The sequence below is a fragment of the Mus caroli genome, chromosome 1 (assembly GCF_900094665.2).
Source record: "Mus caroli chromosome 1, CAROLI_EIJ_v1.1, whole genome shotgun sequence".
Taxonomy (NCBI): Eukaryota; Metazoa; Chordata; class Mammalia; order Rodentia; family Muridae; genus Mus; species Mus caroli.
Window position 1 is genome coordinate 134,646,410 of NC_034570.1, and position 19,406 is coordinate 134,665,815.

Sequence of the window (19,406 nt, forward strand, 5' to 3'; positions counted from 1 at the left end):
CTGGGTCTGTGTGTAAGTGTCTGTGTATCTGTATATCTGTGTGTCTGTCTGTGTATGTGTCTGCCTGTACGTGTGTCTGTGTGTGTCTGTGTCTGTGTGTCTATGCATGTATGTCCCATACATGTCACATATGGGTATGTGTCTGAGTGTGAGTGTCTGGGTCTGTGTGTGTGCTGCTCAGGACAAAAGCAAGCTCTTGTCTATGAGAAGCCTGTGCTCTACCTCTCAGCTATACCCCTATCTACTCCATGAATTCTTGGCTTACATTGCATTTTCTATGATAACTCACCATGTTTTCTGAGCCCATGTTTCCACAATAAACATTGTGCTCTTCTTTTCTTTCTTCTCTTTCACTCTTTACATCAGTCTTCCTCCCACTGCAGTTCTGCATTGAAGCAAACATAGAATTCACTTTCTACAGCACAAGTAATTAATTGTAATGAAAGTTTGGGGACACCAAAAAGTTTTGCATCCAGAAAGAAAAATAAATGAGAAGAAGAAAAAGAAGAAGAAGAAGAAGAAGAAGAAGAAGAAGAAGAAGAAGAAGAAGAAGAAGAAGAAGAAGAAGAAGAAGAAGAAGAAAAAGAAGAAGAAGAAGGAATTCATCTCCCTGAGTCATAGATGCCCTTGTGTATAAAGAACATTGACAAAGAGCAGCCCTTCTCCACTGACTTTCTCCCCTTTTTTACTGGGTGCTTTGCTTCCCAGCTCTCATAATGTGTTCTGCAAATTGTTATGCAAATGATTTCATCTCCCCCCTACAGACTTAGACAATGAGATTCCCTTCCCACATGTAAGGAAATGTGTTTATTTGTTTTGAGACTGACTCTCACTACATCACCCTAGATGGCCTAGAACTTGCTATGTAGACCAGGTTGGCACCTAATTCACAGAGATCCACCTTCTTCTGCTCCAAAGTGTTGTGATTAAACACATGCCAACTATAAGGACATTGATGAGATATTTTTTTTTCTTGTGAAACCCAGTCCTTTTACAAAGATGAATCCTAGTGTTTGCTCTTAAGGTGATTGTTCCATCTCATACTCATTTGGCCTTAACAGTACCGTGTTTTAGGAGAGACATATTGTTACACCATTACGTAGACAGAAGGTAAACAATATTCAGAGAGATGAAGCAGCTACAGCATTTTGTGACTTAATAGAGGCAAGACGGTGACCCAGGTCACCTCACTTCCTCCTAAGCCGCCATCTGCTTCTCTATCGATTGTTCTTCTCTCCTTCAACTAAAGAACACAATGCCTCAGGAAGCACAGGACATGTGTCACATGGTTCCGTAGCACTCTAGACTGTGGGACTATATGTTAATCAGTTTCTTCTTCTTTCTAAGAGAGAGCCATCCATTTCCCCAACACCTTCAATGTAGCCAAAGGAATGTAAACAAACTGATGTCTACTGTTTCCCAAGGGACTTGTAGAAGCTTAGAAGCTTTCAAACCACACACATGGCACTCATGAAACTCCACCTCTGCTGTCATCAAACAAGTAAGTATAGTGACCACTAAAGGTATGTAGAAAAGACAATGTAGCCTTCTATACAAGGATCTGGGCATCTGAAGTACTACTTGAAGGAAAGCCACAGTTGGTCCACAACACCTAATATGTTGCAGGTATGCCAGGCTGGTCTGTAATTCCAGCTCTCAAGACACATAGGCAGGAGGATAGACAGTTCAAAGTCATCCTGGGATACCCCATCTCAAAATTCAATAAGTGAATAAAATTATAAGTTTTTGTTGAGGTGTCCGATATGTGTAAGCCACCTGAGGATAGGTGTTCGTCCTAATTGCTAGAGTCATCTTTACCCAGGCATGCAACTACTGAGTTGTCATCATTTCTAGGCTTCTAAAGAGGAAAGGTAAGATGCATGGAAGTGAAGCTACCCCCTCCAAACCTATGTACCCAATTACTGAAGAAATAAACCATAGAAATTTTCCCTAGGTTCTAGCTTAAGAGAAAAAGTCATGAATGAGATCTGGCTTGTTCCTTAATGGGAAGAGGAGACAGAGAGCAAATAAAAAGACAGGTCTAGGTTCTAGGAAAAGGAAGAGTAGAGGCCACAAGATGAATCCCATGGCATAGCTCATGGAACTCCGCATCTTGTGATTTGATGTGTGTACGGGGGATAGATGAGGATAGGGGAAGGCAGTCCTTTAAAGTTAAATATTGAGCATCTGGGGCCATTATGGGCAATTAGAATTATTGGGAAAGGGTCATTCATCTATCAAGGCCTTCACTAAACTGCTCTGGTTTCTTAAGTAGCATAGTGAAGCCTAGGATTCTTGTCCCAACTGTGGAATACAGGATGCTTTCCTATCAGCTAAGTTTCAACACTTTTCGCCTCAAAGGTCCTTTCGTATAAATATCATTTCCTTCTCTCATATTTCACGCTCTGAGGCATCTAGAGGTTAAGCATACTGAACTTGGCTGCACAGTCAATGTTTTAAGAGTTCTGACAGCTTTATTGACTAGATTTCCACGATAATCAGAGATTCATTTGTCCATGAGAAACTACAGGTAGTGAAAATAATCCCCAAATCCTCCATTTTTCATGAAAGGATGTGCACAGCGCTGAAAGAAGTGAGAAATGGAAAGGTTTGGGGCCGAAGGGATGCTCGCAGACTGCTATTGATCCTGACACAGCGTATTGATTGACCATGGAACTCTGCTCACTGTAATGTCTAGCCAAAAGAAAAAGTGTGGCAGCAGATAAAAGATCTCAGCAATGTCGCCAGCTATGATCACACGTTTCCAGAAGGGATGGGAACAGCCAGTGAAGCATCTTTAGTATTGGATCCTGCAGGTGTATTGTCAAGGGTTTATCTCAGTAAGACTGGAGAGTACATCTCAGTCATGTGCAGTTCTAATGTCAAGGCTCCTTGTCTACATTCTCACTTCCATTTTTATGCACTTCCACGTGGACAGAGTTTTAAAGGTTTTGCTTTTAGAAAGCCCTTTAGTGTGTGAAAACTATGTTCCATCAGTCACTAAACAGATCTCAGATGGGAGCAGCAGCACGATACAGAGGCCCACAGAGCCCAGAGCCAACTCAGCTTCCATTTTAGCAGTGAAAGGCTATGTCTTTGAGAAAGTTAGATGCCTAATATGTACCTCATTTTCTTGAACTATATGATGAAGGTAATTAATAGTAACTGTATTGAGTAATCAAATGAGGGCTTTCTTGCTTGCTGGTGGTGGTGGTGGTGGTGGTGAACAGGGTCCAACTTACTCAGCCTGGTCTTAAACTTCCACCCTTCCTGCCTCACCCTCCAGAGAAGCTCAGCTTCCAGGCTTGCATCACCAGATTTAGTCAAGATTACAATTTTAAAGTGCCTGTTATCTAACAGGGGACATACCAGTGTTTGGTAAAATAGTATTTCAATGAAAGTTCATGCTGAGCAGCAGGATAAAACTTAAGAACATGCTAGACTTTGTTACTGTTGATATGTTTCCTGTTAGACAGCATCACAAGATAAAATGATTTGGGCTGCACCCTGCAATGAGCTGTGTGGTTTCTGAAAACTGAAAAGTAAAAAAGGTATTTACATACTATTCAAAAAGTCTTTACATCCCACTAATCTCAACTAAAACTGCCAAAATCAACACACACACACACACACCTGACTCATGTCTAAAACCAAAAAAGAAATCACAAACAATCCATCTCCTTTGTTAGAGAAATCTTTAACCTCCTCCGTTAGGTAACCTCTGCTGCTCAGCAGGCTCTCCCATCCATCAATTATTGAGTATTCAGGGAATGCCAACCAATTAACCTGAGCAAACAAGAATAAAAGGATAAACTCCCAATGGTGAAAGCCATATGATGCTCTCAAAATGCTTATGCTGTGTGTGAATTATCTTCATTGATTCTCATAGCCTCTTCCCTTACTTAGAAAGTAGCTATTGAGCATAGAGAGATGTCCCAGTAGTCAAGAGCACTTGATGCTCTTGTAGAGGACCCAGATTTGCTTATAAGCACCCATATCCTGGTTCACAACCACCTATAATGCCAATCCCAGGGAATCTGATTCATTCTTTGGGCCTTTGCCAACATCACGCATGCACATAATGTATACACATACATGCAAGCAAACATTCATCATACATGTAAAATAAAATAAAAATAATTGTTTTTAAAGTTGTCTGTATACATTTTTCTATAAAGCTAACTTTTTCTGAAGGGTATAAAAAGTAAACAGAGTTAAAAATGAGACCATTAAACTAATGATCAAAATTATGTACCTCAAGAAGAAAAAAAAAAAAAAGACAGGGAAAGATGTAGAATGACCACAGGTTAAAACAGAAACCATTTGTCTAAGTGGGGGCGGGGAATCAACATTCAAGGACAGCTGCACAATTTTTGAGACAAAGTGCGCAGGCACCATGCTGCCGTTGCCATGAGGACATGAGCTGAGAAACAAAATGAGGACACGTACAAATAAATTGGAGTTTAGAGGCAAGTCGAGAAGCATCTAAAGAATGGGAAAAGTGAAGGAACTTACTAAAGTGGTATAGACTGGGACTGAAAATATGGCGCAGAGGTAGACAGATCCCTTACCAAGCACATGATCAGCCCATAACTTGTGGGGGGCAGGGGGCAGTATCTTAAGAGAAACAAAGCTGAAAAGTATACAGACAAAATGACCTGGCAACACAAATCTAATTTAACTCTGCCTGTCCAATGCACAATGGAAACATAAACAATAGGCATGTATGAATATGTCACAATGGGGTTCTTTCATATAACTTCTATATGCTAATAAAATGATAACTTTTCAAAATGGAAGTTAGACCAAAAAAAAACAAGGTCATATTTGAGACCCTAAAAGGAACAATGCACAGCCTTCATATATAGGCAGCAACCGTTCCGGTTACCCTAGGAGCCTAATTAAAAGTGGGGCAGGAGAGAGAAAAAGACAAATGTGTTATGTAAAGGTTCTTTCAAGTCCTTTGAGTAGGAAAACATCTAAATGCATCTAAATGTGGGTCAATTTTTTTTTTTTTTTAGAATACAGAGGATGTGTGCCGATTGAAACTATAGTAAATCATAACTGACTTTTTTGATGACAGGAGATATAAGGTACTTGAACATAAGCAGGCAAAATGCCCCATTATGAAACACTGTTTTATGCTGCACAAAAGTCAGGAGTTAGCTATTACATAAATGATGGTCAAAACGAACTCCCAGCCACTAAACACAACCAGGAAGAAGACAGAATAGATGTATAATGCAGGCTTACTTCACATTTCTAGTGCGTGCAATACTCAAAGACATCAAGTGCTGGTGTATATGCTCTGATATGAATAATAAATTCAGTGCATCAAATGAACTGGATACTCATATCTGTTAGCTTCACAACTCAATAAAGTTACAATTGCTCAAACCCTGTTTGGAGTCATCTTTCTTTATGTTAACATTTAACCTGGTGAGATTTTTAAGTTCTTTGTTTTTGTTTTTGTTTCTTAAACTGGAAAATAAACTAGAGCAAAATTTAAAAATTCAGAAAAATTCTTTTTTTGTGATTTGAATGAGTTCTGAAAATAAGATAAAAAGGAAATTTAGCAAATATAAAATGCTAACAAGAATATGTATCAAGTACACAAACTATCATCAACATAAATACCTAAGACTCTAGTGACTCAGAAAAATCACAATTAAAAAGTTACTTTAAAGACAATATAAACAAGCAATAGCTTCCTATTGAATGGATGACGATAAGACTCCAATAGGTTAAGACATGCTTAAGAATGTGGCTTTGGCTCTGGGATAACTATGGCTAAAACTTAGCTCACACTTTTTCTCATCATCTTTCCACATCACTTAGAACATTTGCCAAAATGCTACAACCTCCTAGAAAGTCATCAAGACATATAGGTATCAATGAACAGGATGAATCGTCATGGTTCTGAAAGTCGAGTCAGTCAGCCCAGGTTGTCATGACAATAATCCTCCCAGGCTGGTGACTGAGTATGTAAAATGCAGTCGACCCAGACAGGAATAAACCTTATTAAAACAGCATTCTAAAAATGGCAGAGCCTATCTGGTTTGCTCATTCTGAATTGCAGAATCTTGACTGAAATTGTCATCCAAGTTAAATTCGGTACAGATGACCACATTTAACAGCATCAGAAGATACTTATTTTTAAAGATTTATTTTATTCTTACTTGTGTGTATGTGTTCATGGTGCATGTGTATGCAGGTGTTCGAAAAACTTCAGAAGAATTCGCTGGAGCTGGAATAACAGGTGGTTAGGAGCCACTGGATGTGGGTCTAAGAAGCAAAGTCAGATCCTCTGCAACAGTAGTGTGTGTTCTTAACTGTAGAGCCATCTTTACAGCCCCAGAATGCATTATTTCTCTAGGGACTTCAGGGGGGAAATATAATGGTCAAGAGTAGTGATTGACATAAGGTAAAGTTTGAAAAGCTACTGTGTGCCTATAAAATGATCACACACACGCGCGCACACACACAAAGAAGCTGGGTTCTGACACAGAATCCCTTCAGTAAGAATTAACAGAGCTCTGTCTTCCTAATATTCTCCCTTCTTTTTATTAGAGTCTGTTTTCCCTGGTGCAGACTGTCGTTTTCAGGGCTGGCGTGTTGTTATGGTGGTTTTAGTATAACAGCATGAACACGGGCTCTATGTCTACAGTCATTCAGAATTCATATCCACAATAGTATCTTCTTCCCTTGCTTTATAATCTAAAAGAACAAAGGAGGGAGAGTAGAGAGAGAGAGTCTGTGACAAGTTCTAGAATGTATTTTTCATTCTAGCATGAAATTTTTATTCTAGTGGATTTTATTCGAGTCTTGTCGGTAAGGAGAGAACACTTCACATATAGCCTAACCTAAAAACTGATCATCCACCCCCAATCCTCCCTGCCCCTCCCCCAGCCCCCAAGGCAGAAGCAGCAGTCTTGAGGTTCAACTTAACCAACTTCCACAACCTAAGATTCACTCAATGGAAGAATCCTATGATGCATACCACATTTCAAACTTATGTAAATATTTCACCAAAGCACAGTTTTGTTTTGTTATGTTCCTTCAAAGCTTCTGATCGTGCCAAACTGGCCTGTCACGTGTATGTTCACTAAAACATCCACTCTCTGAACAGAACAATCATTCTAGAAAATGGAAGTTATCTGAGACCTTCGGTGCAGGCAGTGTGGACATCCTTGTCCGCTTCCTGACTCCTCTTCTCCCCGCTCTTCCACTCACTGTGCTTTCCGCAGCTTCAGAGCTCTGACCCAGAAACCCACTCCTGCTAACACCTCCGCCTCAAATTTCCCTTTGCCTGTGCTAAAATTATCTAAAATTGCTCTCTTGCAGCTGTCTTCGAGATAGAAACTTCTCTGATCCACAGTGCTACTTCTAAACCTTTCATTTCTCTAAAAGCATTGATATCCACAGCTTCGGAGCCTATGAGAACTTACTAGCCGCTCACCTCTCCTCTTGACTGCATTTACATGGGACCTCCTACTACCAGAAGATATCTTCTGACCCCCTACATTATTATTATTATTAGAATTATTATTATTATTATATTCCATATGTTTACATCTCAAATGATACCCCCCTTCCCGCTTACTCCTCCACAACCCCCCCATCCCCATCTGCCCTCTCTCCCTCCCCTTTACCTCTATGAGGGTGATCTCTCACCTACCAAACTGCTTCTGTCCCACCACTCTAGCATGCCCCTACACTGGGGCATCAAACCTCCACAGGATCAACCCTTCCCATTGATGTCAGATAAGGCCATCCTCTGTTACATAGGTATCTGGAGCCCTGGAGCCCTTCCTGTACTCTCTTTGGTTGGTGGTCTAGTCCCTGGAAGCACTGGGTGGTCCGGCCAGCCAACACTGTTCTTCCTAGAGGGTTGCAATCCCTCTCCACTCAAGTCCTTCTGCCAGCTTCCCTACCAGGGTCCCTGAGCTCAGTCTGATGGTTGGCTGCGAGCATCCACATCTGTATTGGTCAGGTGATAGCAGAACCTCCCAGGGAACAGCCACACCAGGTTCCTGTCAGCAAGTGCCTTGGCAACCTCAACAGTGTCAGGATTTGGTGTCTGCAGATGGGATGGATCCCTGGGGGGGGGGGGGGCGTCCCTGAATGGCCCTTCTTTCAGGCTCTACTCCATTTTTTGTCCCTGTCTTTCCTTTGGACAGGAACATTTCTGGGTTAAAAACTTTGAGATGGGTGGGTGGTCCCATCCCTCAACTAGGGACCATGCCTATCTACTGAAGGTGGTCTTGACAGGTTCTATCTCCCCTTTTCTGCGTGCATTTTGGCTAACGTCATCCCTGTTGTGACCCCTACATTCTCACACCCTTCCTCAGTGCAGTATTTCATCAGCCTTGTGGATGCTTCCTCCTAAGCTTGGTTTACCACTTGTTCAACCGTGCTTCCTGTAACCTTAGTAACCATTTCTGGTCTAATCTGCAAGACCTTATTATCTTCACAGAAGACACTTCCTTAGGCTGTTGTCTGTTGCATAGCACAATACTACTGACTGTGTCATTTGTAAAGAGTGAGGTTTAATCAAGTGTTAGTTCTAAGAGGTAGGAGGACCAACATAGAGGGGCCACACATAGTGAAGGACTGTGACAGGTTCTAAGACAGTTCAGGACACCTCCTTTTGAGAGGGATGCAATACAGACACAGAGACAAACTGATTTTTTTTAATTAGGTATTTTCTTCATTTACATTTCAAATGCTATCCCAAAAGTCTCCCGTATCCTCCCCTCACCCACTCCCCTACCCACCCACTCCCACTTCTTGGCCCTGGAGTTCCCCTGTACTGAGGTATATAAAGTTTGCAAGACCAATGGGCCTCTCTTTCCACTGATGGCCAACTAGGCTATCTTCTGATACATATGCAGCTAGAGACACGAGCTCGGGGGTACTGGTTAGTTCATATTGTTGTTCCACATATAGGGTTGCAGATCCCTTTAGCTCCTTGGGTGCTTTCTCTAGCTCCTCCATTGGGGGCCCTGTGATCCATCCAATAGCTGACTGTGAGCATCCACTTCTGTGTTTGCTAGGTCCTGGCATAGTCTCACAAGAGACAGCTCAGTGATAATTCATTTAGCTCTTGAATGGATTAATCCACCCCTGAGTATAGATCTCTGATGACCTCATAGTCATCTTTAAAGACCCTACCTCTTAATAATTTATGATGGAGCTTAATTTGTAATTAGTTGTAGTTAGGATATCCATACCAGAGCATAGATCACCCCAAAGTCTTCATTTGAGACATGATCTTTCCCTTCTTCAGAACCCTCTAGAGCAGTGGTTCTCAGCCTTACTAGTGCTGTGATCCTCTAATACAGTCCCTCATGTTATGGTGACCCCCAACTATTGTTATTTTTATTGCTAATTCATAACTGTAATTTTTCTACCATTATGAATCATAATATAAATATCTGTGTTATCTGATGGTCTTAGGCAAAACCTGTGAAAAGGTCATTAGACCCTCGCCCCAGGGACATAACCCATAGGTTGTCCATCTGTTCTTTGGTTCTTCACTGATCTCAATCTATGATGGCATCACTAAATCTTCACATCTCTCCTATCTGTTTTTTTCTTCTCAAGGTCATTGATATCCCACAGTTTGGGGATATAATCTAGTACCTGTGAGCTTTAAAACTCCTTACCCTGTCTTACTTGACAAAACTTAACATGTAGAACTCTCTTCTCTCTCTCTCTCTCTCTCTCTCTCTCTCTCTCTCTCTCTCTCTTCCTTCTTCCCTCCCTCCTTCTCTCTTCTTGCCTGTGTTTATGTATGTGTGTCTCTTTCTCTTGTTTGTCTGTCACTCAAAAGCTACATATTACTATACTTTAATTAATTGAGCACACCTTAGTTTCATCCCAACAAATTAAAACAATTGGTCATGGCTCCCAGCAGTACTAAACTCTTCCCAAGCAACTTTATAGCCTCACTTTGAAGGTAGCCTTTTCTCCTCGAACTTCCCTTTGCTTTCAGAGGTAGATCTTGCTTCAAAGTCATTGGGGGGAAAAACAAATTGGCTAGATTAGAATCCCCTCATAGCGTTACCACCAACTCTACAAATGCTTGCAGTCTTCTCATGTCTTTACAACCATCACGAAAAATTGTCTCCATGCATGCTTTTGCTGTAGGTATGTCACCTTCTCAAGGATTTTCAGCTTCAGTAATCTCCTCCTGTTTTGCCATCCACTGTCTCTGCTAGGTCATTTCCATGAGGCTGCAAATATTCTTCTTCTAAGTTTCACTTTTACTTGAGTGGGCAGAACTTACAAACAAATAAAAAAGAGAGGAAGGAAGGAAGGAAGGAAGGAAGGAAGGAAGGAAGGAAGGAAGGAAGGAAGGAAAACAAAAGAAAAGAAGAGAAGAGAAGAGAAGAGAAGAGAAGAGAAGAGAAGAGAAGAGAAGAGAAGAGAAGAGAAGAGAAGAGAAGAAGAAAAAGAAAAAGAAAAAAGAAAAAGAAAAAGAAAAAGAAAAAGAAAAAGAAAAAGAAAAAGAAAAAGAAAAAGAAAAAGAAAANAAAAAGAAAAAGAAAAAGAAAAAGAAAAAGAAAAAGAAAAAGAAAAAGAAAAAGAAAAAGAAAAAGAAAAAGAAAAAGAAAAAGAAAAAGAAAACCCACTGTCTTCAGCTCATATCACCCCAAAGCTAACAAGAATTTTGTTTTTCTTGTTTCTGTAACAAAATACCTTATCTATATCAGCTAGCTCTGAATTCTTTTCTCTTTATCTGTCAAGCTTTCAAATCTGTTTAAGATCACCAATAACCTTTGGTTGAAAAGTATATGATCACTTTCCTGCTTTATTGTTAAGTCTTCAATGACATCTTTGAATAATCACATGTAGCCTTACACTTTTAAAAGTCATCTGGGGTAATGTTTCACATTTATACCTTGATATAAGCCCAGCCCCCCACCAGTTTCTACTTCTAAATGCATCTTGAATTTGTAATGGGCATCTTATAAGACAAAAACATAGCTCTTCCTCCAGGTAATTTCCAAGTCAGGAAACAGAACAACCAACTACTGAATCATTCAAGTTAAAATCAATGAATCTTTCCTTTCCCCATACTTTCTAATCCATCAGCAAGTCCTGTTGGTTCTAGCTCCAAAATACAACTCAAGTCAATCCCCTGCCCTCTGCTGTATCACTGCCAGTTCCCAAGGCACCAATGCCCCTACCAGCACTACATTCAAAGTATCAAATTGCTTTGCTGTTTAATATCACCCTTACAATACCAATTATTTGTGCTATAAAAAAGAGCCAGATGAGGACCAGTAAGATGTCTCACTGAACAAAGGCATTCGTCACCAAACCTGATGACCAGAGTCCCATCCCCAGGCCCTATGTGATGAAAGGAGAGCACAAACTTCTATAAATTATCTTCTGACAACCATACATATACCATAGTATGGGCATATGTGCACATACATGCACACATAAGCAAATCTTATTTTCTTATTTTTTTTAAGAACCAGATGCACTTAAATGTAACTCAGATTTTATTCCCCCTTGCTTGAACCCCTTTGATCTTGTTCCATTTCTACAGAATAAACCTAGAATCCTAACCACGGAACTGGGATCGTCAGTCTTATTTTGTTACAGTTCTCAGAGTTTTCTCCTATTCACAATGGTCCACAGCATGACAAGTCTTTATGCTCCTTACCTGTATACACCAAACCTTTTCTATTAATTAGAACTGGAGATAGAAACTAGTCTAGACAGAGAAGAGACTTCAGAGTAACAGTTCCAGAAATGTCCTTACTTGAAGCAAAGACACTAGTAGAGAATTTTGCTTCCTGTTTCCCCATTGTCTTAAATGAGTCCCTCTGCCTATATTCTATATGTGCCTACAAGACTGAATGTGAGAATAGGCATCTGAACACCTAGTTGAACTAAGTGGGTTGAGCAACTCATCCCCCTACCCATCCCTCATTCTATATCATAAGTCCTGTAAAAAAAAAAAAAAATCCTCATGCTATTGATGCTTCCCCATTTCTACCTTTTCTACTTTACAGCAGTTCTGATCATTCTCATTCATACTCTCTCTCTCTCTCTCTCTCTCTCTCTCTCTCTCTCTCTCTCTCTCTCTCTCTCTCCTCTCTCAATATATATGTCATTTTAAAGACACCTCCATAGTCCTGTATAATTTATCTTTAAGCCTTTGTCTCTCTGAAGTACACACCACATACACACACATACACACACACATACACTGAGAGTAAATCAATCAATCAAAATCTAAAAGTTAAAAAAAAAAACTGTACTGCTATTATCATTAACTTTAGTTAACCTGTGAATGATAAACCTTTGTTAAACCAACCAAGTTATAGTACATAAACACACAACTGGGGTGAGAAAATGGCTCAGTGGTTAAGAGGGCTTGCTCTACAAGTATGCAGACCTGAGTTTGAAACCCCAACACCCATGTGAAAAATGCTGGTATGACTGTGAGTGTCATTAGCTCCTAGCTGAAAAAAATAAATTGGTGTGCTTCCTACCTCTTCAGAAAATATCCCAACGGAGGAAAGATAAAGTGATAGAGGAACACATTTAACATCCTACTCTGGGTTATGCATACATACAGAAACATGATCACCTACACATTCGTATCTGAGTGATGCACATACAACACACACACATACACACGAATGGAATGACAACATACATTCAACAACATGCAGTTTTGAAGTACTTCCCTTGTCCAGGTACTGCTAAGAACTCATGGTGTATACTAAACTACTGAAGTAATTATTCAACCTACTTTGTGAATGACAATATCCAAATGTCTCCTGACTTGAAGCAGTCACAGTCAGGCAACATTCTGTGATTCTCTTCGTTAGAATGCAGGAGTAATATCAGTTGAGAGTGACTAATAAAACACTAACTGACAACTTCCAAACCACAAAGGTTGAAAGGCTTTCCTGAATCTTGATTTTAAAAGCTGCTGTCATTAGCATAACGAGAGACATAATGTATTTAAACCAACAAACTAAATACTTTAAATCAAATGTCTCTCTAGATGTATATTTAGATCAGTGGTCCTCAACCAGTAGATTGTGGGGTTTTTTTTTGGGGGGGGGCGGGGAATGAACAACCCTTTCACAGGGGTCTCCTAACACCATTAGCACATCATATATTTATATTATAATTAGTAACAGTAGCAAAATTACAGTTATAAAGTAGTGACAAAAATAATTTTATGGTTTTGGTGAACCACAAAATGAGGAACTGTAATAAAGGGTCTCAGCGTTAGGAAGGTTGACGACCACTGATCTAGACGCACTTTATTCTTCTCTGTATAAGAAAATGAAGTATGCTTTCAGCAGCTTTCCAGACTTTTCCCTGGGCCCAGCACCACACTGAGCCATTCTGAAGGCAATGCTTCTGAGATAGACATTAGTAGCTAAGGTCCTATTGAGTGCTTTATCTCAATGTCCTTAAATATAACCATACTAAGCCATTCTCCAGTCGCCCAGGTCTGGGGTTGGTAGGAACTTCAGCTACCTGCAGAGCTGGGATTAACTGCTTTTCATCCTTTTAATTCTCCATCATGGGGGTGCTACTGAAACAGGGCTCCAGTCCCAATGTGGCAGAAAGGGTGTGGCCTACAGTAAAGACTGAAACTGAACACTGCACAACGTAGGGGTAATCACACTTTTTGTTTGGTCTTGTAAAAATGTGTGTTTCCATAATGTTAATGATTTTTCCATTTTGAATTATAATTAGCAGATCTCAGATGGTTCCAATTAGCACAAGTCTGATAATAAATAATTCTGAAGGACTAACAACATGTTTAGATAATAAAATAAAAATTACTAACTAAATGTGAAAGGAAAGGAAGGTGCATTTTTAAATGCTTCATTTATTTTTTATCCATCCAGGAGAGAAAGGGCATTGTTAAAATGCTTTTGGGTTCATCACATTCGTGGATCTTGGCAAAAGGATGAGGTGCAAATTACTCCTCACATCACTCAGGGGTTTGCCCCTCTCTGTCCTGAAGCAGCTCCTGTGTACACAGCTTGCACCACACCTCAGCCACAGCCGCCGTGACCCACCCTGTGAAGTTTCTGTCCACTTTTCCAAATGCAGTGTTGACAGGCCCCACCTTAGCCTGTCCTTGCCTGTCGCTCTAATCCAGGCTTCTCTGAACCTGATCATCACGCAGGCACCATCTTGGGAGAGCACAGCATTGCCTCCAGTGTTACCACAGACTCCTGTGGAACAGATGATGGAGCAAAATTTCCAATCCCCCATCCCGTTTGGGATGGTTCTAAAAATATACTCGATGAGCTCAGAAGACAGCAACAACCATATAACTAAGTATCAGTCAACACACAGCCATGGCTGACTAATAATGCATCCTGATTTCCTCATTCCTCATGTCATGCTCCTTAGTGACGACCAAGTCCCTGTAACTAGTTCCATATGAACTTACATTCAAACATCTTCTTAGCTTGTTCTTAAAGGGAATTCCACTGACACTCTCACTTACTTAAAGAACTCTTGGACTGCAGAAAAAAAGTTATGGCTTTCAACTGGTAAGCAATTTTAAACACATTATATTTCAATATAAAACAATTAGAAATATGTTTTCGAATTAAAGGTACACTTCAAATTAAAATGTGCACTTCAAATTTATTTGTACTTTATACTTCTAAAACTTCAAAATTTTACACTTCTAGTAGTTGAGACAGAAATACCGTCCCAGAAATCAAGTGGTTATTGTAGTGGACACAGAGTGAGGCCCTAAGGGTTAACAGCCTCTCAGTGTTCTGCCTTCAACTCCTTCTGCCTCTGTGGGCCTGGATGCCTGGGGGATTCTCTCTGAAACTTCTGAAAGCCTGCTCTGCGTGAGAAAATAGAATTTCTTGGAACTTAGCCCTCAGGTGCAGATCTCTAACAAAGTTCAATAAAGTAAGGGACTAACACTTAGAGAAATGAACTGTACATCAGTAGATAGATAGATAGATAGATAGATAGATAGATAGATAGATAGATAGATAGATAGATAGATGATAAACAGAAGATGGATGCATAGTAACATAGATGATAGATAAGTAGAATATATATGTGTAAAAACATGCTATATATATGCATCTGGAATATTGTACTGTGCAGAATTGTTTCAGCATATGTTTTACTATATATATATAGTTTTACTTCTGTGAACAAACACCATGACTAAGGCTACTCTTATTAGGATAACATTTAATTTGGGCTGCCTTACAGGTTCAGAGGTTCAGTCTATTACCATCAAGGTGGGAACATGGCAGCATCTAGGCAGGCTTGGTGCAGGCAGAGCTGAGAGTTCTACATCTTAATCTGAAGGCTGCTAGTGGAAGACTGACTTCCAGGAAGCTAGGATGAGAGTCTTAAGCCCACACCCACCGAGTGACACACCTATCCCAACAAGGCCACACCTCCAAATAGTGCCACTCCCTGGGCCAAACATATACAAACCATCACACCTTCCTTGTCCCCAATTTTATACCTTTTCTTTATTTGCCTCTGGGATTACATGTCAACCGTTATTGGTAATATTCTACTAGCTGCCTTCCTTTCTCTGTATTACTTCTCTAAATACCCCCACTGGTACTTCCTGTATTCCTCAAATAAATTGTACTACACAGAAAGCTGTCTGCTTGTCTGTTTCCATGGGCATGCAAGTGCAAATGGTTTGTGGGTATACAACCTATGAAGCACTGCCCTGGGTCATATGCAACTGGAATATTGTACTGTGCAAAATTGTTTCAGCATTACCTACCAGCATTCATAAAAGTCTACATAAGACCTTAAGGAAAAAAATTACACTTTAAGAGAGAGATCTGTATATATCCAAAAATTGCATATGTATATATTTTTTAAACATAACTCACAAGTTCCTCAGGGTCTACGTTGCTTAGAGAGGTGTGTGTGTGTGTGTGTGTGTGTGTGTGTGCCTGTCTGTCTGTCTATGTTGAATGGAGGTAACCAGTGGGATTTTGCTTTGTTCTTACTTTATTTTCATGAACTAGTGGTGCAGTTTATCTGCACTAATAGCAAACATCTTGTTTCAATTTTTTTTCAAAATATTATGAGCCCTATTATTTTTTTACTGCAGAGCAGAGAAGTGATAGCTAAATCGATTTCTACCACTTTCTCAATCTTTTCATAAAAGTCCCTTCAAATGTCAAACTGCTGTCTGAGGTATATATTTTTAACATTCCAATATCACCATGTGTTGTTTAAGATCCCAACCTTCACCTTTATCTGCAGACATACCTTTTTTTTTTTTTTTTTTTTTTTTGGAAGATAAAATTGAATCAAGGAATGTGCCTAAGGCAAGGAGATGGAGGAGACAACTGGCCTAAGAATATGCCTATCCAAAATAAAAAGCAGCACTTACCTTCCTCTCAGGATACTGTCACATTAAATCTGGTTTTAATGATCTCCTCCTTTGTGACCATGTTGTAAACAATATTATTTTAAATATTCCTATCTTCACCCCAGCTACATCCACAATTTTCCTCAGATTCCAAGAATAAAAAAACCCTGCTCAGAGGCAGCCACAAGAGGAAAAGCGAGATGCCAAAAGCATTGATTTTCCAAAGGATCTAGTCCAAATACAGACTTAAGATGGACTCAATTGAGGACTGGAATGGGAGAATGTAAAAGAAAGGCTGGCATTGCTCATTGGAGGGAAGGAACAATCACAGATGGCTCCTGATAAATCTCTAATACTTACAGGGCACTTTCTGTGCCTTGATTGTCATATTAGTTCCTGATACATCATTATCCAGTCATTTATGTTCATTCAGTAATCTTAAGGAAAGCTGAAAATTACTATAACATCTGAAATGCAAATCTCAGATTTCATCCTATAACATAGATCTCAGAAAAGGGACCCTCAATAAGCCTGAGATGGAAATGTTCAAGACGTCTCTTTTCTCTGCCACATTTTCACGAAAAAAAAATCCACTCTTCTGCCTCCAGTCCCTCCAAAATTAGGGTAAAAGTATTTTTCATTCCCTACGCACATAATGGCTGATTAGCATTTATAAATTATGAACACTACATTTGATGAAACACTGTCATTCATTGTTTAACAAAAGGTATACGTTTGGAGAAGTGGAACAATAGGTGACATTGTCATTGAGTGACAGGCTCATATGGCCACAACCTCACTAAGCAATCATAATCACATGGGTGCAGCAAATTCACTGACCCAAACGCTGCTAGTTGATGTATAACTGCATTGTCAGGCAATATCAGTTGCCCTTCCTGAGATATTTTTCAATCCTTTATTTGCATATACAAATTATACAAAATAATGAGTTCCATTTGGATATTTTCAAACATAAGCATAATATATTTTGGTCATATTCATCCTCTATTTGCCCTAGCTTGTTGCGCTCCCATCCTCCTTTCTCTTACACCACGATATTCTTTTTATTTTTATTCACTTCACATCCTGCTTACTAGCCCCCCCTCCCGGTCACCCCCTCCCACAGTCCTTCTCCTCTTCCCCCTCCATTTCTCTTCTGAGCTGGTGGGGGCCCATGGTACATCGACCCTGGTACATCGAGTCTCTGCAAGGCTAGGTGCCTCCTCCCACTCAGGCCAGACAAGACAGCCCAGGTAAAAGAACATATCCCACAGACAGGAAACAGTTTTTGGGATAGCCCATGCTCCAGTTGTTCAGGACCCACATGAAGACCAAGCTGTACATCTGCTATATATGTGGGGGGACCTAGGTCCAGCCTGTGTGCTCTTTGATTGGTGGTTCAGTCTCTGAGAGTTCCTATCACATTAGGGGCTGCAATTCTTTCTCCTATTCTTCCATAAGAGTCCTTAAGCTCCATCCACTGATTCTCTGTGACACCATGATATTCTTAAATATGAAATTTGGTTCATCTATTCTAGCAACAGCTTTTGCTTTTATGGACTTAGCCATGTAAATATTTTTACAATATTAGGAAACTTCTGCCATCCTGTTACCCCTAGTTCACTGAAAAACCTGTTCAACTTCTTTCCTCCACCTTGACACCAGCTCAGGCACAGGCTCTCACTTGGATTCCACGAAATCTCTGAGGACATGGGTTAATCATGATTGTTAATAACTTTACACCTAGCAGTAGTCTTTCAATACCATGGGATCACAACTTTGACTATCTCAGACACAGTGCCATGTTCAGAAGATAAAGAAATGAAGACATCTTCTCATTCAAAATGCAGAGACAATTAAGACATGCTATTCCAGTGTAAGGACTAACTTGCGATGGCAGCATGCGTGAGCATGAGTGAGGTGCTTTTTGAAAAGCATCACAGAAAAGAGAATGGAATAGCCATGGGGTCTTTCTAGAGGAGGATCAACTTGAGCTAAGTCTAGAAGGGCACTTCAAGAGTCATTAGGAGAAATGTGGCGCAGAGGTAGAATTTTGTGCAAGTAATGAATCCCAATATCCAAAGAGCTCACAGAACCCTCATGAAGAACAGAGGTACAAGGGCAACTTTGCTGAAAGGTAAACTACGCAGTTTGTTAAGTCCCAGTAGTGGCATGAGTCCACAAAGGCTAGGAAGAGGTACTGAAAACCTATTCGATGTGTACCTTACTGGGGTCTAGAGAGGAGAGACGGTTCAGGTTTAAAAGTACATACCACTCTTGCAGAGGTCCTGAGTTCATTCCCTGCAACTCATGTTGGCTAGTACACAAACACCTGTAACCAGGTCCAAGAGATTCAAACATTCTTCTTATCTCATAGGCACTGTATGCATGTGCATTTACCCCAACACAAACATACACATATACACGTAATTAAAAAATAATAAAGTTTAGTAGGTACCTTGTCATCCCACTAAGGGTAATTCTATCTCAATTATTTTAATATATGTGTATGTACATATCTTCACAATAGCCACAAATAGTATAAAATATCTTGGGGTAACTCTAATGAAACAAGTGAAAGACCTGTATGAAAATAATTTCAAGTCTCTGAAGAAAGAAATCAAAGATCTCAGAAAATGAAGAGATCTCTCATGCTCATGGATTGGCAGAATTAACATGGTAAAAATGGCCATCCTACCAAAGACAATCTACAGATTCAATGCAATCCCCATTAAAATCCCAACAAAATTCTTCAAAGACATGGAGAGAACAATTCTCAAATTCTTCTGGAAAGGCAAAAAACCCAGAATAGCGAAAAAAATTTCTAACAATAAAAGAACAGCTGGGGAAATCATCATCACTGACCTCAAGCTTTACTACAGAAGAATAGTGATAAAAACTGCATGGTGAGTCGGAGGACAGTGACCTGCCCTGCAGGGAGCGCCATCTTGGCTCCGGGACTCCGCCGAGCTTAGTCTCTACAGGTCAGAGTGGGGACCACAGAGGCAGACAGCTTCTGGGACAG

General features: G+C 40.1%; 1 long non-coding RNA gene across 1 annotated transcript in view; it reads right to left on the minus strand.

The window, feature by feature from the left end:
• LOC115030088 overlaps positions 1 to 19,406 on the minus strand; it is a 142,005-nt gene that overhangs the window by 6,494 nt on the left and 116,105 nt on the right. The window contains exon 5 of the long non-coding RNA XR_003835708.1: positions 290 to 385. This is a non-coding gene — a long non-coding RNA (uncharacterized LOC115030088). The remainder of the gene's footprint in view (positions 1 to 289; positions 386 to 19,406) is intronic.